This window comes from Spermophilus citellus, assembly GCF_964194105.1.
Source record: "Spermophilus citellus genome assembly, chromosome: 16".
Taxonomy (NCBI): Eukaryota; Metazoa; Chordata; class Mammalia; order Rodentia; family Sciuridae; genus Spermophilus; species Spermophilus citellus.
In genome coordinates this window covers 75,808,008-75,835,543 of record NC_138196.1, presented here as the reverse complement: position 1 = coordinate 75,835,543, position 27,536 = coordinate 75,808,008, and positions in this window count along the sequence as shown.

The following is a 27,536-nucleotide window of genomic DNA, read 5'->3' as shown; positions in this document are numbered from 1 at the left end:
GAAATATGAATGGTCAATATATATCTCCAGCAATTAGAGAATGCAGATTAAAAATACATGGAGATTTCATCTCACTCCAGTAACAATAAATATTGTTGAGGATGTGGGGAAAGGGATAGACTAATATATTTTTTTTTGGTGGGACTGAAAAATGGTGCAACCACTTTGGAAAGCAGTATGGTGATTTCTCAGAAAACTAGGAATGGAACCACAATATGGCCCAGTTATTGCATTCCTCAATATATACCCAAAGGACTTAAAATCAGCATACTTCAGCAATGCAGTCACATTTAGATTATAGCAGCTCAATTCACAATAGCTAAGCTATGGAACCAACTCAGGTGCCCTTCAACAGATGTACAGATCAATAAAATGTGATATATATACACAATGGAATATTAGCCACAAAAAAGAATTACTTGTGACATTTGCTGAAGAATAGAAGTTCATTGGATTAAACAAAGGGGAATGAAGGGAAGGGAAGGGAGACAGGATTAGGAAAGACAGTGGAATGAATCTAACCTAATTTTCCTATGTACATATATAAACAACGCAGTTAAACTCCACATCATGTACAACCACAAGACTGGTATCCTAATTAGAATAAATGTACTCCATGTTCTTATAAATAAGCCAAAATATACTCTACTGTCATGTATAACTGAAAAAAAATTTTAAAAAGAAAATATTAAGATGTCAACAACTGCAAAATCCTTAGATTCCAAGGAGATTCCAATTCCAAGATCAATAATAAAGATTTTTAAGATTGTAATTTAAAAAATAAAAAGGTCATGATGCTTACATCTAGAGAAATAGCAGAGGAAATGATGAGAAGTGGTCAAACCCAGAGTGTATTTCAAGGAGAACCTGGCCATCAAACTTAAACAAGCTGAATGCATGGTGTGTAATAAAAGCAACTTCATTCTATCTCCTGCTATCATTTAAAACAGACGAAGCCTTGGCATTCCTGAGATTTTCCCAGGGTCTGCCTCACGATTCACCTTTGTGACCTCTACCACTTTAGGGCCTTAGCACCTGGGCATGAAGAAGTTGCTAGCCGACTGCTGGGCAGGGCAGGCAGGGCAGAAAGCTTTGTTCCCTATATTGTCTCTCCTGCAGTGAGTTTGGGGATTTAGGGGCTGATAGAGGAGAGTTATGACCACCACCGGGTAGTAGCTCATGACCAGCTCCATTGGGCAGCACTTGGATGAGTTTGCCTAAGGTGGTGAATTCCCCAGAGCCTGGGAACTGCCAGAGACAGAGCAGGGGGTCAGTCACCGGCAAGAAGGAGGAGGGGAAGGAAACTCAGGGCAAAGGAGAACTGAGGAGCATCCTCTACAGCAAGATGTGTGGGCGAGTGCACAGGCCCTGGGTCCTTCAGCCAATCCCAGGCGTGAGGTTCAGATATGAGTCCCAGTCCTTGGGCCATTTCCTAAATGTTTGTGGATAATTCATGGGACACAGTTATCTGAGCTTTTAAATCCAGGGCATTTATGATTCTTGAATCATTTTAGAATTCGCCATCGTTGCCAGTAAAGAGAACTTTTATTTTTCAGGAGAGCCCCAGAGAAACAACTGGATAGACTCGGGACTCATTTCAAATTCCTCCAGACTTGCCAGGTTATCACACTACACACCATCTGTTGCCTGATAAACTCTCTCCAACATCCCAACTGGTGGAGGAGATCCTTGGCCTCAGCTAACATTTTCCATTGACAGTCTGCCAGGCTGTTATGTGGCTTAATGTAGGTTGAACAGCTCCCCAAGCCATAAAAGTTCACATCAGCAAGGTCTGTGTGAGAGAGCCCAGGCTCCCTCTGCACGAATTCTGTAGGATGCTGCTGGGAATGTCATTTTTGCTCCCACCACCATGGCGGTCAGTGTTCCTCCACCAGGCACATTCTAGACAGGCAGGCTAGTCCCTTCTCATTTGTTTCCTAGGCTGACTCTCAGGGTAGAGAGAGCACGTTTCCTATCCCAGCAATAAGCTTCCCTCCTCCTTGGCTCTCTTCTATCTTTTCTGTCTTCATTATTCTGTGGGTGGTTACTGCTAAGCAAGGGATAAGTTATCCCAGTCACTGTCCCAGGGAGATGGTGCTGTCTTTTCATCTGGAGAGTGCCAGTCCTCCTCCCCAGGGTCCTCTCCCTGGGTCATCTCCCCCCAGGACTTTGGGCCTCTAGCTCCTCTGCAAGGGGACTTCTGGTAGGAAACTTCCATAAAGGGGGCCCAGCACATGACCTGTGATTGGAGCATTGGTTCCGCAGGACAGCTGCTCCCTCAGAGTCCTGGAAGAGACAGGGTTATAAATTGTCTTGTTTTCCTTCACTTTCAGGAATACTTTGGCTAGCTCAGCCAAGGGTTGGAGTCTTGCTCTCCTTCCAGGGAGAGGCTATAACGACAGCATCACCACAGTGTAACTGACTACTCTGGAGGAGTGCTGGCCAGTTGCAATGGCAGAGGAAGTGGTGTATTTCAAAGAGAAATGAGGCTTAGGAGACTGGCCTCCATCTGATGTCTGCCTCAGTGGCTCATGTACCTGTTATGGCAGTCCCCAGGGGTGAAGACTCTTCTCTCGGAATACCCAAATCACTAGCCTGGCTGCAGGGAGCTCCTGTTACAGAGTCATCACAAGTGGCCCATAATTGGTCCATAAGTGATCTTCCTGTTCAGGATCACATGCCATACCACATACAGCACCCTCCTCATGGAGCACCAGACCAATGCACTGACCCCTCTTGCTGAACAGTTCAGTTCCTATGACCCCCAAAGTCAGTTCTAATGGTGAGAGTTTGCACTAACGCTACATGGTCAGGTACTACTACATGGTACTCCATGGTCAGGATGCTGAGGCTCAGGGAGAAACCATAGAGTGTGAGATAGCAGAGCAATGCCATGCTAAATCTAAATATCAGCATTCCAAGTTTTGAATTCCAATCATTTAAGGCTGGTTGTTTTACTGACTGGGTACACAGCCATATGAACTCTGTAATCATCACCCAAATCACCTAGTTCTTATTGTCACTTGTACTGAGTTTAGGAATTTCAGAGTTGATCAAGGAAAAGCATGATCCTATGATCACCTAAGCAAAAGGTGATCACAGAAAAAGGAGATTTGAGTGGCACTTTGATAGGTTTGAATATGTGTATGTGGTAGGAGGGTATCCAGCATAGCATAAAATTAGCTGGAAACAATGGCACAAAACCCTCACCTAGATGGAGAAGACAAGGCCAAGAGAGAGGAATTGGCGAGGGTCACAGTTGTCTACACAGTGCCAGGAAGCAGCAAGATGCAGTCTTGGGGGAAAAGATTTGCAAAGGGCAGCCGCGTCCTGGAGTCTTTTACCAGGGCTTGTTTTTATCTAGGGCTCATAGATGTTGGGTATAATGTTGTGGAGTATGCAAAACAGTTTCCAAATAACTAAAAATATGCTTATATGGACTACATTTTTGGTCCATTGAGTGTGCAAAAAATTTAATTTGGCTCTGTGCTGATGGTGCTATTAATGGTGCTGTGAAGAAATAAACGACACAGAGCCAAGATAAAGGAGTCATCTTTGATTTATTTAACACTCTCATCAGAAGCGAACCCCTGGGCTTCTGGAGGAGGAAAGCAACTTTTTTTTTTGACTCCAGGGACAGGGAATGAATGGATGATTTTAGGGTATGGATAGAAGAAAAAATATCTGTAGCTCTTGGGGAAGAAACAGGAAACCTTTCCAAACCTAAAACATGTTGACATCCTTAGATAAAGATGCTTGCAGAGGGCATTGCTGCTTGGAGAAAGACATAGGAAAAGTGGTCCACCTGTGAAGGAAAGGCAGGGCATCAGACCCGGCTTAGGATCCTACATCGTGCTAAACAGAGGTCTGCTGCCAACAGGGAAAGGACGGTGAAATCTCTCTCCAGAAACTGACCACAGATACAAACAGAAACTTTCTGCCATGGACAGTGGACAGGAGCACCAAGAAAGCCCCGAACCTGAGACTTGAACACAGAGAACAAGGTTAAGATTGAGACTGGACAAGAACAACAGAAGACCCCCTGCACCTACCATGAACCTAATACCAAGTAACAAGCAAGAGCAGTCTACTCCTGGGAGAGGGCAAGAACACAAGAGGCGTCGGCTCTGTGGTTGAGATATGCAGGGATGTTTAAAAATGGAATGAGAGGTAGAGAAGAACCACCTGCCAATACCCTGGTGTTTCAGCCCCTACTTTAACCAATAGACAAAGCAGATCATTTTGAGAACTGTGATAGAGTAGAAGTAATAATAGCAACAACAGTGCACCACGATAGCTCAGCTCCTGGCTCCAGTCAATGCTTCACACCAGAGAGGCTTTACCATTTCCAGCCACAGACACAGTTTACCTCAGTCACCACTCAAAAATCATGAGACTCCAAACAGAGCAAGGAGAAGCAACTGATTGTCAAGAGCTAAAGCAGACTGTACAACTAGACTCAGACATGAATCAAATGCTGGGGTTATCAACTGAGGGGGTTTTTCAAAACTCTGATTGGTATGCCAACATTTTTAACCATAAAAGATGGAAAATATAAATATGGGAAATTTTAGTGAAGAAATGAGAAAGACTCAAATGGAAATGTTACAAATACACATATTTACAATATCAGAGATAAAAAAAAATTCTTTTAATTTGCCACAAGCAATAAAAGTACCTATGACCTAGAAAGTAAGCCAGTATAAACTATTTTTTAAAATATGTAAACTCAAATAACAGGAGAAAAAGATTCATAGAACAAAAGAAACCACCCAAGACCTCTTGGATAATATACGATGAACTAATATATCATTGAAATCCTAGGAGAGGAAAAAATAGGGCAGAAGATATATTTGTAGATAGAATAACCAAGAATTTTTCAAAAATAATAAAAGATATCAAAATAAATCCATGAAGCTCAGAAAAACCCAAGCAAGATAGATATCAAATAGCTGAGGTGCTAAAAAACAAATGTTAAGTACAAACTTTGCAAAACAGAAGGTGAAAAAAACATTATATTAGAGGAACAACAATAAATACAACAGTAGAGAATTGTACAATTCAGAAGATGAAGGAGTGACATTTTTACAACAAAAATTTAAAAACAATCCAAAATTCTCTACCCAACAAAAATATACTTTGGAAATGAAGGTAAGGAACAAAACCTTTTCAGACAAGCAAAATCTTAAGACAGTTCTTTGCCAGAACATCTGAGCTACACAAAATGTTAAAGAAAATTCTTTAGGAGGTAAGTGACAATGACAAATGACAAATGTCAAATGACAAAGGTCCAAGAATTGAGTCTTAGAAATGTTTAACATCCAGACAAAGAGAAGAAGAAAACAAGGCAGAAGAGGTAACTGAAAACCTATAAGGTAAAAAGAAACTCTGAGACTTATTCAGAAGCCAAATGGAAACAGAAGATCAAAATAGTAGCATTGATTACTGTCTGAAAGGTTGCTAGAAATTAATGATGAAAAATAGCATCTTGGCCATCAAATTTGACAGGTAGCATGGAGATGGCTGATAATAAGAACGAGTAGAGTTAAATTTGAATGATGTGGTAGAAGGTGCAGATTGGAGTGTAGACAGAGAAAATGGAAGTAGGAAAATGAACACAATATAAGTGTACTTTAACTCTTGTTTCTAAAATCAAAGCAAAAACAAATATAGGGTTAGCACATGAGTATATAATTTTTATATATCATAAATAAATGTAACCCCCTTAAATCCAATGCTGTATAGATAGCAGTAAGCAAGACCAATAGGAGAAATTCAAAGGTAATTATTAAATAAATTTTATTTACTATAATTCATTACAAGTCAAAGGAGACAATCATGTTTATAAATGCCCCCAAAGGAAAGAATATAGAATATTATGTAAAAACAGGATTTTAAACTCGCTTTTTTTTAAAAGTTTTGTTTTACATCTGAAATATTATATCCTAGCCGGTAAAACTGGGATTATACTAGTACCTGATTTGTAGGGTTTTTTGAATTCCATGGGATTATACATGTTAAGTACTTAGTGTAAAGTTCATAGTATTTATTAAATAATCATTTTATTCATAATTAGAATGAATTCTCATTCTTGATTAATAAATATTTTTCTTTTTACATTGAAAAAATGTCTTAAGCTAGATAAATCAGCAAACTTTGAGATGAAGTACTCTTCACTCCAGTTATTTAACACTATTTCTTAAGTGCAAGCTAAGTTAGAAAACCCAGTAATTTCTATTGGAAAAGGAAAGAAGAGCACCACTTACTTGTAGATCATATGATCACCTGTTTTGAAATTTAGAGACTGCTGTGCTATCTTAGCCAGGATAATGTGTTAATATATCCAGATGAAAAGCAAATGTACAGCAACCAGTAGCGTCACGATTTATCAGCTGCCACCTGATAGGGTAAGTGTGTGAGAGGAGCAACACCTCAATGATTATTCAAATTTTAAAATATTATATATCCAAGAATATATAGCAATTTTATACCAATATATTATCTAAATACACAAAAGTATACAAGTTTTGTGATTTTCCTTTTACAGACATAAAACAAAACCTTAATTTTATATATATAATATTCCTAGATGGGAAACACCATAAGCACAACGTTCCCTATCAAATTTATTCATAATTTTTAAATATTAGGGGGAAAAGTCCCTCTGAAAAGCCTAAAAGTTTTTTTTTCCCTTTTCTTCAAGAAGTTTAATATTTGAGACAAATTTAAAAGTAAGCCAATAAAATGTTAAAGGACAAGACTCAGAAAGAGAAGATAAAAGCTTCCCATCCACAATTACACAAAATCAGATAATTTTATGTATGAATTTAAATATTATAAATATCATACTTTAAAGACATGCCAAAATGGTGAATTTTAAATTAATAGAATTGGAAAAATGAACCAATCGTTTGCAAGTAATTTAAGGAAGAATATTATTTTGCTTTGAGCTGAAGACAAACATGTAAATAGTGGAGCTACTATTTTGAAAATAAAATGAAAAGAGCCAGGTATGGTGGCACATGTCTGCAATCCCAGCAACTCCACTTCCTTCCGGAGGCAGGATGACTGTCAGTTTTAGGTCAGCCTCAGCAACTGAGCGAGGCCCTAAGCAATCGAGAGAGGCCCTGTCTCAAAATAAAAAATAAAAAGGTTTGGGGATGTGGCTCAGTGGTAAAGTGCCCCTGAGTTAAATCCCTGTACCCAAACAAAAAAATAAAATAAAATGAATGAAGTTTGTCAAACTTTCTATAACCTTAACTTTAAGGAGAACTTTTGCCTTATTGTATAATAAAGAGAACTTTTTTTAAAGTTCCAAAGGTGGAACTTAGGACATATTTTTTTCCCTCTAAACGAGTGAGATTTTTTGCTGGAAACAGACTCACCAGATAGAAAACAAGGAAGTTTGAATTTCTCCCCCCTCCCCTCCAGCTTTTGCTGTGGGTGATGAAATGGCAGGAAATGGTAGCCAAGGAGAGTCAGAGCAATCGACTTGTTCACACTGCCAGGCTGAGCTTCTGCACAATAGTGGAGAAGAGGTGGGACTTTGTTCTGTCTGCCTGTATGTCCCTGGGGAAACTGGGTCTTGGTTTCCTAGGGAAGGAAATGGACTCTACTTGCAAGTCTTAACAGGAAAACAACCCTGGTTTTGGTGACGTGTCTATCTTGTTTCATGAACTGCTCCAGAGTTTGCCATCTGGAAGGCTCTATCAGAGGCCAACTGTATGGCCCTAAATCTCATCAAGATCTACAAGGAGATTCAACTAATTCACATTCTCTCTCTCTCTCTCTCTCTCTCTCTCTCTCGCTCTCTCTCTCTCTCTCTCTCTCACACACACACACACACACACACACACACACACTCATGCCATATTTAAAGTATATTGATATTCCTTAATTTTAAAAACAACACTAAATTCTAAATTCAAGATTTTATCTTATTATTGACTTTACATTAACCCCTATAAGGCCTACAAGTTTCAGATCATTTCGAGAACACGCTGGTGATAGAATAAAGCCTTATTATAAAAGAGTATTAGACCACGATTTCATTCCCCACAAATTTTTGTATTATATTTGACTATCTAAAAATCCGGTCAAAATACATAAAAATTAAAGGAATACTGTTGACAGGTGATAGCATTTGCAATCTATAAGGTATAAGGGCTAATCTCAATGATTTTTTTAAAATCTTACTCATAAACAGGAGACAAACACCCCAAGAAAAACTTTGGAAAATGTCTAAGCAAGCAATTAAGAAATGAATAAAAAATAAGCACTTAATATATGAATTTAAAATAGTCATTCTTAATAGTAAGCTAAATATATCCAAATTAAAACCATAATACATTTTAAATTATCAAATGGAATTTTAAAAAATAAAACAATAACTCTGCAAACAGGAATTTTTGTCTATTTTAACAAAAACAGGCACAATATTTAGAAGGGCAATTTGCAGTTTATAATAGAAAGAAACTATTAATTTCTCACTATGTGCCATGATTTTAAATTGTTGTATACACAGTAGTCCATTTAAATCTTCACAACAGGTTTGAGACAGATTCCATTACATGGTATACAAGTAAAAAATGGCAAACTGAGAATCTGTGGCACACTTAAGTCTCATAGCTAGACAAGGGTAGAATCAGAATTCTGAGGCAGTCTGACTCCACAGTCCAAGTTCAAAATTACTTTCCTACAGCATGCCAGAAGGTTCCAAAATAAATATACCCCTGATACAAACTTATGCTAGAAATAGAATGCTAAAGAAATAACCATGAATGTCCACAAAGATATCATTAAAAATGCCTCCCAGCAACATTGTTTGCAATAGCAGAAAATTGAGGTCCATCAAAAAGAGAATGTCTGGATAAACTAAGTCAGATAAAGGTAAATCATGGAGTAAATAAAATAATTTTACAAAAAATGTAAAATGACATAAAAATGCTTAACATGTATGGCTTGGTGCAAACAATTTGAAAAACAGTGTAGAGCATATCATTGTTAAAAACCTAGAATGGCAAATACCAAAGTAAGGATAATTTGATTAAAGATAATTTTGTTTACTTTTTATCTATATGTATATTTTATAATATCATAATAAAACAAATGGTTCATTTTAAAAGAAAAGCATGTACGCATATATTTAATCTCTCCTATATATGCTTATTATATATTTCTTATTTTTTTCTATGAAAGAATTGAAACAATTCAAAATGATATTTTATACCATGTAAAAATTTGAGATATCTGAATGCTAAAAGCATTCACAAAAATGTGAAAAATAAATCATTCTCATCATATATTACTCAAAATGCTTAATATCCTAAAGATTAATGTTTTGTGAATTGATAATGGAAAAAGACAACCAAGAAAGAGAACAAACTGCTGACATGGGATTAATTTGAAAAATTAAAGCAACATTCAAATGACCAAAAAAAACATATTTAATTATATTCATACTCACTGGTTTGAATGATTAAATAGTAGTTTGCGCCTGTAAGATTTGGTCTATGTGTTCCTTATGACTTGAAAGTATCCTAATCGATAAACTTTTGTAATATGTGGTGTGACTGGGTGCTTATGGGGTAGCAGAAACAGAGTAAGGTGGTAATAAGTCATGTGAAAACTTTCTCCAAAATATATCCTAAATGTCTACTCTTCAGTTGGCCCTCAGTTCCAATATCCATGAAATCCAGAGCATCTTGTTCTTCTTCTCAGAACTATCCAGGAATTTCATATTGTACCTTCAAAGCAAATATAATCTATCATATTGTCTAGACCTATTTCTTTGGTAAGAGTTATTTGTAACTGGAAAATTGTTTAAGGGTAAAGGAATAATTTACTTGTTTTTTTGTAAATAGCAATAAACTAGTATGTTTGTGTCTAACATAAGTATTATGTAGGTTATTGTGTATTGCTCATAACTACATGATGAACACCTAGAAAACTGCCTGACACAGTAGGGGCTCCATAAAGATTCATACAGTGAATGGCTAAGTTATTGAGATGATAATGAGTGGAGGAGGGGGAGTATTCCAATGGGCCATGACTCCAAAGGGGAATCAAGTATAGGTTTTGATTTAACTTTAAAAATCAGGGATCTAAATGGATCTTATCTATTTTATCCATAATTACTATTCTTCAAAAGTAAGTACTATGTTAAGGTCAGTATCAAGTCAATATAGTTTATGTGAGTCACACAGTAATACTATTACCAGGTAATAGAAGGCATACTGATCATTCAAAGGAATAGCTTATCTATGAATTATAATCTAATGAGGAAAAAATACGCATATACTTGAGATTGACTGTCCCAGAAGATGTCTCTTCTCCAATTTGTAGAGAAGAAAACTTCTATTTAGAAAATGAGACATCTTCAAGATATGTATACACTCTGTTCACAGCAGGATAATTCACAATAACCTAAAGGTGAAAGAAAACAATGTAAGTGTCTACTGACCAATGAATGGATAGGCAATTGTGGTACATATGCAATGTGGAATAGTATTCCACCTTACAAAGAAGGGCATTCTGACATGTGATAGAGCATGGATAAACCAGTCACTAAAAGACACATGCTGTATGATTCCTTTTATGTAAGGTACTAGGGTAGTCAGCTTCCTAGAAATAGAAAGATTGGTGACTGCCAAGGGCTGAAGGGAGAGAGAATGGAGAGTTATTCTTTATGGTACAGAGTTTTAGTTTTGCAAAATGAAAAGCATTTTGGAGATTGATTGCACAATGACTATGTTTAATGCTTCTGAAGTTTAGACTTAAAAAGGATTAAGAAGGTACATTTTATGGTATATATATTTTACCAAAACTAAGTTTTTTAAAAAGTGAGATATACTTTAATTAAATAAAAGTCTCCCAAAAGTAGATTGTTGAGAGTCAAAGATTATTTTTTAGAAGATCTTTGAATGATTCTCAAAGTATGAACCAGTCCAAGATTTTTTATATCTTCAACTGCAATGAGAAATTGCCACCAGGAACCAGTCAGAAAGCCTGAAACTTTAAAATCCAGAAGCTAATTAATTTCGTAAATGCACAAAGCTTGGAAAAACTAAGCCTAGGATGAACACCAGGAATCCTGAAGCTTCTCAAAGTTCAGTGCCAATTTATCCCTTTCCTGTGTCAAAGACTACCCTGAAGACATCAGGTCCTCCATATGAATCTGAGCTGTTCTTCAAATCAGTAATAAATTTATAAAGTATTAAACTTACAAAATATATTAAGTGGCTTCTTTTGATTTTTAGATACATGTCACCTCATAGGACTGTTTTTTGCTATCATTTCTGGTCTGGTATTTTTGTTGCATGACAGGCACTGTCAGACTCAAGAGTGGTGAGTCATGTTGAATAGTTTTGTATTTTCTACTTAATTAAACAAGTTGTGAATGGAATCAGTTTTAAAGTGTCAAAAATGCGATATTGGGAATTAATCACATAGATGTTAGTGGAGTCCAGATTCAAAGATACTTTCAGAACACAGGAGAAATGTTTATGCCTAAATGAAACGGCAATTCAACCCTAATTCTTTATTTAAAAAGAAAAAATGGCATATTTACCACCGTGTCTTTCTCAAAATATTTTAAAGTGTTTTTTCTTTTCTTTCTTTCTTTCTTTTTTTTTTTTTTTTTTTTTTGGTTTGCAAATTCACATGAAATGTGGGCTTGATTATTTGGGATGTCAATGTAGTCCAATATATTTAACCAATATGGCCATCTTGGGGAAAGGAAAAGCCCATCTCAGGGCTTACATTCTATCAGATTGTCCTCAGGGATATCTGCTTATTTAGGGAGTGATCTGGGTACACATAGCCATCCCTCAGTGTCTCTGGGAAATTGGGTCTAGAAACCCCCACTCCCACCCCAGCCCCACCCCCTAGATACCAAAATCTATGGGCCTCTTTTATAAAATGGAATAGCATTTGCATAGAACCTGTGCACAGCCTCCTGTATACTTCAGATCATCTCTAGAGTACTTATAATACCTAACAGAATGTTCACATAGTTGCTATACTGTGTCATTTAGGGAATAATGACAAGGGAAACCTCTGCATATGTGGCCTATACACTCCAAAAGTTTTTTTTTTTTTAATATTTTCAATCTGTGGTCAGTTGACCCATGGAGACAGAACCCACAGATCAGGAAGGCTGCCTATATTAACCCAGGGCTTTACTTTAAGAAAAAACTATTTGTCCTCTCTTTTCATGAAGACTTCTGCTTTCCTTTGAGCAAAATACTGAGGTTGCACTAAAAATAATCCTTCCCACCAGTTTTAGATTAAGACCATCAAAGGCAACATTGTGGAGAATTACTGTAAATGTGTGTATAATGATTGCTCCAAGTGTACCAGCAAATTACCATAGACAGAATTTGAAATATTAGAATTAAATGAAAAAAATAAGTTGTTTTCGAATGCAAAAGCAACAGTGTCTACTTTCAAAAAAAAAAAAAAGGACACAGCAAATTAAGGAAATCATCTGGGCAATTATGAGTAAATGTTCATGTAATCAGGGCTCCAGTGATCAGATTATTCTCTTTCCCTTCCTCGGTTCCCAAAGCATGTATGGATCCAGTCAGAAGAGTTTTTGAAGTTCATGTGTTTCCTGAGTTGCGGCATTTCACAAGTGAGAATACACAATGAGAATGCTTCCGGCCCCAGTGGCAAAGAATGTTGAACAGGGCTTAATCACATCCATAAAAGTCTCCCTTAAAACAAAATGTATTACTTATGAATGACGTCGATTGCTGTCTGATGTTTGTTTCAGGTGGTGACTTCGTAGTTGAAAAATGACTAATGCACAATGCCCAAAATAAATCATATCTCCTCCATCCCCATTTCCCACAAACTCCTTCCCACACACACTTGTTTTAAGCGAATGGAAATAAAGCTAAAACAATCTAGACTGCCAAATTCTATTGTGTATATAATAGTCATTTTCAGCCTGAGATGACATCCCAGCCTCTCCCCCTGGGGCCTTGCTAATGCCTCTGTCCTCTTCATAGCACAAGGCATTTCTTCTTGGACTCCTGCCCCAAGGAACTCAGAAGCACAGAGAGCTTCTTTCACTTCAAGTACTTTCTAACTAGAGATAACTAAATAGAGATTATTGAAAGATAATACTGTACCAAAGGATATTTCCATGTACTTGAGTCATCTTGGAGCAGAAAGATTAGACAAGCTAATGTAGAACAGAGACGGGCCTAACAGTCTGTCTAGCTCACCCTTCCTGTGTAAAAGAGGCACAGCTAGGCCCCTAACTTGTCCCACCTGAGAGCTGGCCCTAGCGGACTCCTAATTTGATGCCTTTTGTACCCTATCAAGCTACTGACCCAGCACTGAATCAGGATGAGAAAAGATGCCCAAAGCCTCTTGGCTCTCGGGGCCTTAAGAGAAACATGTTAACAGCAAGAATCAAATACTGGCTAAATCACCATGAATCAGAGAAGCAAACATTAAAAAAAAAAAAAGACAGAAAGAAAAAAAACTTGAATTGTTTCCTCTTATGTCCCCTTGATTTCCTTTCTGGGTAAAAAGAATGAAAAATTGAGGGCCAAAAGAGTACAAAGGAGGAAAAAGAGAATCAAAGATACAGGTGACTTAAAAAGTTAAATAATGCCTAGACCAGATCAACTCCATTGTAATCAACTTGGTGGACCAGAAGCCTCCCAGCCACTCTGTAATACCAAATGAGTTTTTCTTTAAGAAGTGTGTTGAATAAAAATGAAGGATAAAATAAAAAAAGTCTAAGACCTCTGGTGTTTCCTGAGGTTAACTATTGTAAGGTGTTACTTATTGTAAGAGGCCATTTTGTGAAGTGGAGAAAACTCCATTTCTTTAAAAGTTATGTTTCATGTATGTTTATTTAAACTTATGTTTTAAATGTGTATTTTCTTCCCTGCTTTAATAGTTAAGTTTAGAGCCAAATTTATAGTCTCTCTGTAGCAATAATACGGAGCCTATTACATATCTTTTTAATACTAATCTTAACCTAATATCAACTTATATTTTTCTCTTTTCATTCTTTCTTCTTTGCAACTGCAAATCCTTTTGGGAATAAAGTATAGAATAAATCAATCACATCCATAAACCCTATGCTTTGCCATTTTTCTTGAATAAAGAGAACATGTTTCTGGACACATGGTAAAAAGAAAGGCCAAGGTTGAAATTATACTGTGTGATGGTGAGAATGTGATTCATAAACTTACCCACAAACACTGTTCTGCTTTAATCTCCAGATGTAGATGATTCCATTAGAACTTTACATAAGTTGAATGATAATAAGAAGAAATAAATGCGACCACTGTCCAGTGAGCAGAACTTGGCAAATCAAAATGTGATCCTTCCTTGTAGCACAAAATTAATTTCCTGGTGATAGCTCATTAAGATGAATGCCAAGCACAGCCTTTGAAGTCAGGAGAATGTGTTGGGAAAAGTCACAGAGCTTGTAGTATGGAGGGTTGGGGCAGGAGATATACATGGGTGTGTGCACGTATTCATCCACTCGTTGGTAAAACCAGATCCTTCTAGTGTGGGTATTAGGTTCCATAGAGACGTCGAACAAAATTTCCTGGGATTAGAGAAGTCATATATTCTTGGGAGAGCTCTTACCAACAGAATTCAGATAAAGGTCCACTAGTTAAATATCACTAAATAAACTTTACCATCTTAACAATTTTTAGTATATAGTTCAGTAGCATTAAGCACATTCATATTGTGAGTTAAATCTCCAAAACACTTTTCATTGTGTGAAATTGAAACTATACCCATCAAACAATTACTTCATTTCCCTCTTGCCCAGCCCGGAGTAACTGCCGTTCTAATAGTTGTTTCTATGCTTTTGACAACTCTAGATGCCTTGTATAAATGATAGTATCAGGTATTGGTCTTTTTGTGACTGGCTTATTTCACTTAGCGTAATGTTAGTCCTCAAAGTTCATCCATGTTATAGCATGTGTTAGAATTTCCTTCCCTTTAAGGTTAAATAATATTCCATTGTATGCATAAAACATTTTATTTATCCATCCATCTGCTAGTGTACATGTGGGTGGCTTCTACCTTTTGGCTACTATGGATAAGACAGCTATGAACAAGAGCATAAAAATGTCTCTTCAAGCCCTGTTTTCAATTATTTTGTGTATATATAAAGAATGGAATTGCTGGGTCATGTGGTCCTGTTTTCCATAGTGTTTGCACCATTTTTCCTTTCCATTAACAGTGCATGAGGTTTCCAATTTTTCCACATCCTCTCCAATTCCTTGTTATTTTCTGGATTTTGCTTTGTTTTGATAACAGCCATCCTAATGAGTGTGAGGTGACTTTTTTTTTAAGAAATAGAATCTCCAGAAAGCTCTTCTGCATTTCAGAAGATGAGGAGAAAGGAATTCTTAATAAAAGATGGGAAGATTCACAAGTGATACCTAAGACAAGACACCCCTCATCATCTAGTCTGATTTGAACTCTGTTAATAACGTGAAAGCAACACCAATTCTTTCCTCCATCTCCCTGCTTTGCCTAGGATGTCAGCCCACTAAGCCTAACAGTTGACTCAGTGAGGTAAACTGCAAAACCTGGCTGATTGTGGTTAGGCATCCCTGCTGAACTACTTCTTGACCAACCATAGGTGGCAGCAAATAAGGCTATCGATGACCTGGTCTCTTTACAGAGAAAGCAGAAGTCCCAGTACTTCCTTCTCACTCTTTCCCCCTAAGCATTCTGCATTGGATAAAACCTAAAACACAGTTGGCCCTGAGAAGCACCACCGCCCCCGCACACACACACACACACACACACACACACACACACACACACACACCATTTTTTAAACATGTGTGTCTCAAGAGAATGAATCCATATGTTTCTGATTCATTTATAATTAATTCATCAAAATGTTATTTTGATGTCCAAGAAGCTTTACTAAGGCTCTCTCATGAGTCTTTTTTCTTAGAAACAGGAAATCAGGCCTTGCCAAAAGTCAAACTCAAAACACACTAAAGGGTTTTGAGCTGAGTTTGAAACATCGGGACTTTAACATCTAAGAGACTGCCAAACTTGGACAAGAACATCTCTTCATCTCTACATGCAAGCCAAACCCAGATTTAATGCGAGATTAATCTTTGGCTCTTGAGATGCCCAGCAGGACAGAAGCTTTTTTGTACAAGCACCATAAGATTCCAGGTGAGCAGCAAGAAAGCAGAATGAGGATGAGAAAAAAAGATCAACGGATTTTTCAAAGGGGAGGCTTGCAAGACAACAGTGAGTTTATAAAAATGCCTATGGGCAGTACATCCACAGATAACCCGAACAGACTCTTTCATCCATCAGTCTTGTCTCCAATTTGTGAGCTATTTCAAACAGGGAGGCTTAGCACAAGGTGATATTCCACTCCAGAATCCAGGCTGTACTTTACCTATGTGCTCCCCCAACACACCACACCTCTCTTTCACAGACATCAGTCGCGTTCACTCTCAGTGTTCCAGGAGTCAGCCCCTCAATGTCTCTGGTATTATGTTCCTCTTCCACTTGGACTCATACAGATCTATATCTTACATCAATCCTTTTCAAACACTCCAATTTAGCCAAGCACGCCAGTTTTCTCCAGATCTCTCCTTACGCTTTTAAATCTTCAAGTTCTTACTCTGTGCCACACCATGTAATTCTGCTTTTCTGAATGTCACTCTCCTCCCTCTGACTTGCTCCCTGATTCTATATAGGTCAACCATAGTCTGGTAGCACCCCTTCTCCTTTAACTGCCCATCATGCTTATTCTAGTAAGGTAGGACATTATTTCTACACTCCTTGGTAACATCTTTTTTTATTGTAATCTTACAAATATTAGAAAATTAGTTAAACATGAATTAAATCATGTTTAAAATATTGTATTGCTTCCATAACTAGTTGCTAGAATTTTGTATCCTAAAAAGAAAAATGATAAATGATAGATTAAGTGTATTTAAAATGAGATCAAAATTGACTGCACTTAGAGAATCTCATATGTGATAAGATATATAGACAGGTTATAAAAATGGGTTTTGACACCAGTTTTGTAAATATGGAGGCTGTATATATTATGCATAGGAATTCCTGGAGAAACAAAAATTAATAGTACATACTTAATATGAGGAGAAGGAGGGATCCAGGTCTGAATCTGCTGAAGTTAGGTCTATCAGATAGACTTCCAGTTGCCTTAAAGTCTGTTCAAACTATCAGAAGGAAAAGGAAATGAAAATAAAATATTCCTCTTGTCATAATCCATATCAACAAAGAATATGAGGTTAATGATTTGAGGATGAACTGAATTTTGAGGAATAGTGATTCTGTCAACCAAGACTTTGTGACCAGGGAAGGAAAAAATCTAAAGAGAAGAAGGAATACAAAGGGAAATAATAAGAAAAACAATGAAGTGGGGGCTTTGCTGTAAGGTGAGATTATCTAAAGGATGTGGGAGGAAGACAGAAAGGGTGCTGGAGGCATTTTTCTTCCTATCTCAATCTGGTGGACGAGTAGACGTCCACATGTCACTGGGGGCAGGAGAGGGAGGCTAGGTCACTCTTCTGTCATCATTTAGTGCCAAAAAAAGCCAGGAAGATGAATACTGACCTTGAAAACATAAAACCATCTAAGCATTCCACTGACAGTGGGTGGGAGAGGTAAGCGAACCTTTCCACCACGCATACACTGCCAGGTACAAGAACATGATCCACCCCTGCCACCCTGCGGGCCTACCCTGGTGGGCTGAAAAGAGAAGTCTGAGAATCTGGCATTACAGGAGCTTGCTTTTAGAGCCCAAAAGGTGGAAAAACACAGCTCAAGGAAAGCCCAATCTAACTATTCCAGAAACAAATTTCGGATCACTAGGAAAGAGCATATTTCACTTCTGCCCACTTAACCAAGGTTGAGCTCAGCTCATAATTCTACAGATTTGTTGGTGAGGGAAGGGAAAGATATTTAAAATAAATCTCTGCTCTCAAATTCTTGAAGGGACAGTATGTTTCAGTTTTCAATTGTTAGTAGAGTTATGGATTTATAGTTAAAAAAAATTTTTTTTTGATACCAGGGATTGAACCCAGGGACACTAAATCACTGATCCACGTGTCCAGACTTTTTAATTTTATATTTAGAGACACAGTCTCAATAAGTTGTTGAGGCTGGCTTTGAATTTGTGATCCTCCTGCCTCAGCCTCCCAAGCAGCTGGGATTACAGGCATGCACCACTGTGCCCAGCTGATTTATGGTTTATCATCATCTTTAATATATTAAAGATGAGTATTTAATATTTAGATATAATATAAAGAGAATTTGGTGATCAGTCTTATCACATTCCACATTTTCAGTGTATAATTGAATATTGATTCAAGCTCTAAAAATCTCATGAAGTTAATATAAAAATTAAAAGTTTTAGAGATATTTAGTTTCTTTTATTAGGTTACAAGACCTACTTAAGCACTTAAGAATATTTGTTAGATAACTAAAGTACTTTAAAAAGTGAGATACAGTAAGACAAAAAATGAAGTTTAAAATACCTTAAAAACTTCAACTAGGTTAATAAGTGGTATCAAATATTAATTAAATACGTACTTAGAAATAACTGCTAAAATTTGCTATTGGCTGATACACACCAGCAAGATGGTAGACAGGAAGCCCTGGCCCCTCCTTCCTGTCAGAGAGACAAAGATTGAACAATACACGGATTGATTCTCCTTGGGAAAATTACAGAAGCCGATGAAGAGACTCCTGAACCACAGGCATATGCAGAACCAGCTGCATGGGCACTGACAGGAAAGTGCATGGCATTCACTTGTGATAGTCCCTACCCATGACTCCATAATCCAGTGTTCAAAATCCAAGGGCTTAGCTTCTGTCTTGCCTGAATCTAGGTGATGACAACAAAGGGTATCAGTCTTGGGGAGGGTAAGAGCGAAGGCAATAGTCTAGGCTGATACACACCCACTATCCATGGTTTCTCTCACCAGGTTAGTATAAAATAGGCAGGGGTTGTGTGTTAACATTCCAGACTTTTAAGGGGACTAAGAAATTGTCTTTTTCTGTCTGAAGAGTGCTAGCGATGTATCCTATCCTAGATACCCCAAGGTTACAAAGAATAAATGAGATCTGGGAGGTTTGCTGCTGTTCCAGAGGAGACATGGTAAAGCAGATAGAAACTGATACAAGTTGATAGCCTTTTTCTGGGGGGGGGGGGGAGCATGGAACATATCTATTCAACAACCCAGATTTTATGGCCACCACCCAAAGGACTTAACTTCTGTCTCACCCAACTTAGAGAACTGATGAGACCAGTGTACTCCACAAGCCCATGGGTCACTAGGAGCAAAGGGAGATGGGCTCCTTTGTAGAAGCCTAGATTACCCGCCTCTATAGATGACACAAGAGGAAAACAGAGAATATGAGTTCCTATACGAAGGAACTAGCAAATCTCTCATGCTGAATATTCATGTTCACAGAAGAGGTTCACAGAGAGAGACCCATATTCTCATGCCAGGCTGACGGCTGAAGAGTCTTTCCTATAAACAACAGTTCATAAAGACTCAAAAAGGTGGCTGGGTTTCAAATTGTGTGGATCTCAACTCGAAGTTTCAAGGCAAGTGAAGATACAAGAAGCGTAGCCCATTCAAATGAATAAAATAAATCTCCAAAATGTCAAAAGAAATCCTGATATTATGTGTAACTATTATGAACCAATAAAATTATGTTAAAAAAACAGGTGTCTGACTTATTTGAAAAAGAATTCAAATTAACCACTGTAAAGATGGTTAACAAGCTCAGAAAAATAATGCTATGAACACAAGGAGAATATCAACCATGAGTAGAGAACATGAAAAAGCAAGCAAATTTTGAAGCCAAAGAGCACAGTGACCAAAATGAAAAATTCACAAGTTCAACAGCAGACTTAATTAAGCAGAAGGATCAGTGAACTTGAAAACACATTAAAAACTATCTATCAGAAAAGAAATTAAAAAGTAAAGAAAGCCTAAGGGAATTAAAGGGCTCTATCAAGGGGACAAATATATGTACCATGGTGGTCTTAGAAAAGAGAGAAAGTGGCAGAAGTTTTTTTTTTTTTTTTTTTTTTTTAAGAAATAATGGTCCCAAACTTCTCAAATCTGGGAAAGGAAATGGGCATCCACATTCAAGAAGCTCAAAGGACTCCAACAAAGAGGAAGCAAGAGTTCACAACAATACATATTCTAATCAAATTGACAAACCAAGAGAAATGGGAAAGAAACAAAAGGACGTCACTTATCATGTACAAAAGAGACGTGTACAAAAACATCAGTTTATTGATCATCAATAAATATGCAGGCCAGAGAGAATTGAGGTCACAAATACAAAATGCTGAAAAAAAGTGTATTCTTTCAATAGAATGTTATTGCTATACCCAGCGATACTATTCATCAAAAGTAAGGGGAAATAAAAAGACTCCCAGAGGGAAAAAAACCTAAGAAAATTTAACACTGCTAAAAATACCCTTCAGGAAATATTTAAAAGGGGTTTTCAAGCTGAAACAAAAGGATGTACAGGATAAAAGTATAAAGCTAGCTGGTAAATAAAGAGATAAATACAGAATGAAATAATGCACAGTGGTAATAATACATAAATTAGTTTTAATTTTGATAAATGTATTTTATACTTTTATTTTTTAAATTCTATAACTATCAATATGTTAAATGGATATACAATATAAAAATGTGACTTGTGACTTGAATAATATAGAATGTGGCAGATGGGGAAAAGTAAAAGCATAAGAGTTTTATATGCAGTTGACATTTATCAGCTTGAAATAAATGGCATAATTATAGTTATGTTTTATGCAAGCCTCATAATAACTGTAAAGATAGTACCTATAGGAGATACAAAAAAAGTAAAGGAGAAAGCAATCAAAGCATCTCATTGCAATAAATCAATGAAATAAAAAGGAATTCATCAACAATGCTACAAGACCAACATAAAGCAATTAACAAAATGTCAATAGTAAGTCTGTTTGTATCAGTAATTATTTTAAATTCAAATGAATTCAATTTCCAGTTAAAAGTTATAGAGTGGCTGAATAGATTAAACACAAGACACAACTATGTGCTGTCTATAAGAAACTCCTGTAGAGTTAAGGACACATATAGACTTAGTTTAAAAGATGGGGAAAAAAAAGTGTTGCATGCAAATAGTTACCAAAAGAGGGTAGAAGTAGCCATAGACACATTTATCAGACAAAACACACTGAAAAATCAAAAACTGTTACAAGAGACAACTAAACATATAAGGGTTCACTAAAATGCAGCACTTATAAATGTGTATTCACCCAACATCAGAAAATTTAAATATATAAAAAAAATTAATAGAAATAGCACTGCAGTAAGAGTATATATCAATATTCTACTTTTGACAATAGAAGGAACATCCAGACAGAAGATCAATAAGGAAACATTGAAGACTAATTGATCTTAATAGATGTATGCAGGACATCCCATAGAAGAGCAGAAAAATGGCAAACTCTTCTTAAGGCACCCAGAATATTCTCCATGATAAGTCACAAAATAGTCCACAGAACAAGTCCTAACAAATTTAGGATTGAAATAATACCAAGTATCTTTCCAGCCACAATGGAATGAAGCTAGAAATCAATAGCAGAGGGGGAAAATGGAAAGGTCTCAACTATGTGGAAACTAAACAACACACTTGAACAACCAGTAGATCAGAGGAGAAAACAAAAAAGGAAATTAGAAAATATCTTGAGACAAACGAAAATAAAAACACAATACACCAAGCTTATGGGCTGCAGCAAAAACAGTATTAATAACAGTGCTTATAGTGATAAACAAATTACAAAAGAAGAAAGAATTTCAAATAAACATCCTAAATTTTCTCTGAAGGAACTACAATCAAGTCAACAAAGAAGGAAATAATAAAGATTGGAATAGAAATAAATGAAACAGAGAATGGAAAATAATAGAAAAAGTAATCATCAATACTAAGAATTATTTTTTAAAGAAAAAAATTGACAACCCCTTAACTATATTAAGACTAATATGGGACTAAATAGCAAATATTCAAATAGATAAAATTACAAATGAAAGAGGGATGTTACAACTGATGACACAGGAGCATAAAGGATCATTAGAAAGTATTGGGAAGAATACACACCAACAAATTGTGTAACTGAGAAGAAATGGGTAAATTCCTAGAAACATACAAGGCACCAAGACTGAATCAAAGAATTAGAACAAACTTGTAACTAGTAAGGAAAATGAATCCAAATTTCAAAACCTTCCCAAAAGAAAATTTTGTGACCATGTAGATTACCTGGTGAATTCTACCAAACATTTAAGAAGAATTAATCCCAATATTTCTCAAGCTCTTCCAAAAATTTGAAGAGGAGGGAACATCTTTTCAAGCTCATTTATGAGATTAGATAAGAAAGATAGACAACAACTCCAAAATATTTCAAGAAAAGAAAATGACAGGCCAATCTTCCTTCATGAAAATAGATGGAAAAATTCCCGACAAAACACCTGCAAACTGAATTCAGCAGGATACTAAGAAATCATACACCATGGCCAAGTGGGATTCATCCTTGAGGTCAAGGATGGTTCAACAAACAGAAAACAATCAACATGTTCAACCATATTAGCAAAATGAAGGACGATCCTCCCAATAGATGCAGAAAGGCCACGTAAAACATTTAACACCCTTCACTTTAAAAACCTCAAAAAAAAAGAAGAAATAGAAGTAAATTAACATAATAAAGGCCAAATTTGAAAAGTTCACAGATGACATGCACAACGAGGAACAAACTCAGAATTTTCCATCAAAGATGAGAAACAAAATAAAGATCACTCTGGCCTCTGCCATTTGACATAGTCCTGAGCATGATAGCTAGAGAATTTAGGAAAGAGAAGAATAGGCATCCCAACCAGGAAGGAAGAGATATGATCTCTGCATGTGATATCCCATTTGTTGATTTTTGCTCTTTTTACCGAAGTTATGGAGGTCCTATTCGGGAAGTCTTTGCATGCACCAATATCTCTTACTTCCTCTTCTAAGGGTTGCAGTTTCTGATCTCATACATAGACCTTTGATCTGTTTGAGTCCACTTTTTACAGAGTGGATATCCAGTTTTCCCAGCACCATTTATAAAGAGGCTATCTTCTCCAAGGTTGGGTTTTTTTTTTTTTTTTTTGGCACCGTTGTCAAGAATCAGATGACGGTAGCTGTGTGGGTTTGTCTCGTGTCTTCCATCATGTTCCATTGGTCTGTATGTCATTTTTATGTCAGAACCATGCTGTTTTTGTTGCTGTGGCTTTGTAGAATAACCTAAGAACAGGTATCATGGCACTTCTAGAATTGCACTTTTTGTTTAGGATTCCTTTAGCTATTCTGCATATGAATACGGGCAGTCTTTTCTAAATTAAAAAGCTTCTGCCCAGCAAAGGAAACAACACAACGGAAAGACCATTGAGAGAATGAGAGAAAGTCTTTATCAGCTACTCATCTGACACCTCAGCTAAACTTCCCACTCAACACTGAGACAAAAATAACCTAATCAACAAATGGATAAATGAACCGAGCAGTCGCTTCTCAAAAGAAGATACACGAATGACCAAAAATCATATGGAAAACAGGTAAAACATCATGAGCCATCAGCAAAATGCAAATCATATCAAAACTAAGATTCCACCTCATTCCAGTTAGAATGGCAATAATCAAGAATTAACAACAAATGCTGGCTCAAATGCAGAGAAAAAGGAACCCTTATAGTCTGTTCTTGGGAATGTAAACTGATACAACCACTATAGAAAGCAGTATGCAGGATGCTTAAAAAGCTAAAAATAGAGCTACCATAAGATCGAGCTATACTACTTCTTAGAGTTTATCCGAAAGAATTGAAGTCAGTGTACTTTAGATACATACATATCCATGTTTATTATTAGCACAATTCACTAAAGTCAAATCATGGAATCATCCTAGGTGTTCATCAACAGATGAATGAATACAGAAAATGTGCTCTATATACACCATGGAGCATCCAGTCATCAAGAATGAAATCATGCCATTTTCAGGAAGACGGATGGAACTGAATACCATAAATTTTGAGTAAAATACTCAGATTCAGAAATAAAAGTGTCATATGTTTTCTTTCTTATGTGACAGCTAGAGGGGGAAAAACCAACCAACAAACAGAAAAACAGGGGGAAAAAGGGAAGGGGATTTCATGAAAGGAGAAGGGAGACCATTGGGGCAAAGGAAGGGGGCCAGGAGGGTAGAGGGAAGGTTGGGGTGTTGGAAAGTAAAATCAGTCAGATGACATTTTTATGTCTATACAATTATGCCACAGTAAAACCTACCCTAGCATGCTCCAGTGGGAAAAGAAATCTCCATTTTCACATGACATAACTTTCTGTGTGTGTGTCATCTTTAGTATTTCCTACACAGAAAGTTATGTCGTGTGAAAATGGAGATTTTTTTCCATTGGAAAAAATACTAAATACTAAAGATGATATATAAAAAGAAAAAAACTGAAGTAAATAAATTCAGCAAATTTGCAGAATACAAAACCAGTATACATAATCACTTGTGTCTCTATGCACAAATAGTGAATGATCTAGGAAGGAAATTAAGAAAATGAACCCATTGATAACAGTATTACAAAGAATAAAATCCTTAGGAATAAACTTAACTAAGGAGGTGAAGACTTGTACACTGAAAAGTATAAAATATTGTTAAGATACTTTTAAAAAGACACAAGTAGAAAGACATGCTGTGTTCATTGGTTAAAAGACATAATATTATAAAAATGTGGATTTCATCCAAAACACAATGCAAATTCAATGCAATGCCCATTATAATCCCAGAGGCATTTTTTACATAAACAGAAAAAACATAAGACTAACATTCCTGACAAGAATATGGGGGAAAGGTTGCACTCATATTGGTGCAACCACTCTGGTGGGACTGCAAATTGGTGCAACCACTCTGGAAAGCAGTATGGAGATTCCTCAAAATACTAGGAATGGAACCATCTTTTGACCCAGTTATCCCACTCCCCGGTATATATCTAAAGGACTTAAAATCAGCATATTACAGTGACACAATTGAATCACTTATTACAACAGCTTGATTCACAATAGCTAAGCTATGGAACCAACCTAGGTGCCCTTCCATAGGTGAATGAATAAATAAATGTGGTCTATATACACAATGGAGTATAACTCAGCTCTAAAGAAGAATAAATGGAAGAAATATTAGTAAAATAGAGGAAAGGAAGCAGTGAGTGGGAAGGGAGCAAGGTTTGGGAGGTGGTGGGGAAGGGGAGGTTCTGGGACTGAAGTAGAACAAGATATAGTCCATCCTTTTGTAATAATGACAAATGGATTCTACTGTCATGAATAACTAAAAAGAACCAATGAAGAAAAGAAAAAAATTAATACATTCATATGGAATCACATAGGACCCCAAATAGCCCAAACAATCTCCCAAAAGAAGAACAAAGCTGGAGACCACACACTTCCTGACTGTAAAACACATGCATTGCTACGATAATCAGAACAGAGTGGCACCGGTGTAAACAGAGACTGCAGACCAATGGAACAAGACCAGACCAGAGTTTGGAAATGCTATAGGGCAGCAGACCTCTGACAAGGCTGTTAAGAATGCCCAATGAGGAAAGGACAGTCTCTTCAACAACTGGTTTTGGGAAAACAGGAGAGCCACATACAAAAGAGGCAAATGTACTTCGTAAGCAACACCATACACAAAACTCGACTTGAACTTCACTTAAATGTGAAACCAGAAACTATGAAATTCTAGAAGAAAGTATGGGGAGAAGTAAGTTCATAATATTGGTCTTGGCAGTGACTTCTTAGATATGACACCAAAAACATGGACAATAAAGCAAAGACAAACAAGTGGGGCTTCATCAAACTGAAAAGCTTCTGCCCAGAAGGACACCGTCAATAGAGTGAAAAGACGGTCTGCAGAGCAGGAGAACATTTGCAATCACACATCCAATAACAGTTTGGTATCTGAAACATACAAGAGACTTCCTACAACTTCAGATCAAAAAACCAAATAACACAAGTACAAATGAAAAAAGGACTTGAATAAACACTTCTCAAAAAAAACACATAAAAATAGCCAATGAGTATTTGAAAAGATACTCAACATCACATACCATCAGGATCAGGTAAATGCAAATTTAAAACCATGATGAGATAGCACCTCACACCTGTTAGGATGACCAATATAAAAAAAATGGTGGTAGAAAAATTGAATGTACAATTGTGCAGCTACAATGGAAACATTATTGATGCCCACCCCCCAAACAAAATTAAAAATAGAATAGTCTTATCATGCAGAGATCTCAGTTCTGGGGATTTATCCAAATGAATTCAAGACAGTATTTAAAATAGATAGTTCTGTTCCCATGTTCACTGTGTCATTATTCACAGTTGCCAAAAGGCAGAATATTATTCAGTTTTGAAAAAGAAAATGGTGTACTATTATATACTACACCGTGGATGAACTTTTAGAACATCATGCTAACTGAAATACACTAGTTAGAAAGGTAAACACTGTATATTTCCACTCCTATGAGTTACCTAATGTAGTCAAATTCACCAAAACAGGAAATAGAATGGTGGTTGCTAGGGCTTGGGGACAGTGAGGAATGGAACACCGCTATTTAATAAGTACGCTCATAATCATGCAAAATGAAAATATTCCAGAACGACGCTGTGCTGTGGCGTGCATACTGTTGAAAATACTGTGCTTTAATAATAATCATAATGTAATCTGACCATTGTTTTATCACATCCATGCAAATAGCTTCAAACACATATCTCCAAACCCAGTCTTCCCAGAATCACAGACCCTCGGGTCCCTGCTGGTTTTCTCCATTCTCTCTTGGGGTCAGCAATAAAGCCTAGACTCAAAATGTTCCCAGTCTAACTCATCCTATTCCCAGACACCAACTGCTCTTTCCTATCAGATGTAGTATCATCGCCAACCAGAGAAACTTGAAAGTTGACCATAGCTACTTCTCCCACTCACAAAATCTGATTTATCAATACGTCTCTGGTGGCTTTATAAATATTTCTTTCATTTTTTTCTATATTCTTTTACCACCCCCAATTTCCTCTACCACAATTCAAACATTCATTATTTTGATTTCAAGCATTTGGTGCCATGTCTAAAACTGTAGTTCAAACATTATTTTCAAATGTGTATTCTTTCAATATATTGTTGTATTTCAAACTTATAAAAATTCATAAAATGTGCAGTGTCCAGGTAAAAGATCCAGAGATTTTAACAGATTCTAAAATGGGTCAGTGACCTCAGACAAGCCAAAGGCCACCTCTCTAAAACCAGCCCGTCTCCAGACTTTATCTTCATACAACTCTCAACCTGAAAAATGAGGGCACACACCAATATCTATTAATTTATAAATCATGCATATGCATTACACCTAATCTGTACAATCAATATTATCAAAGCTTAATTGATTAAGTTGAAAAGAA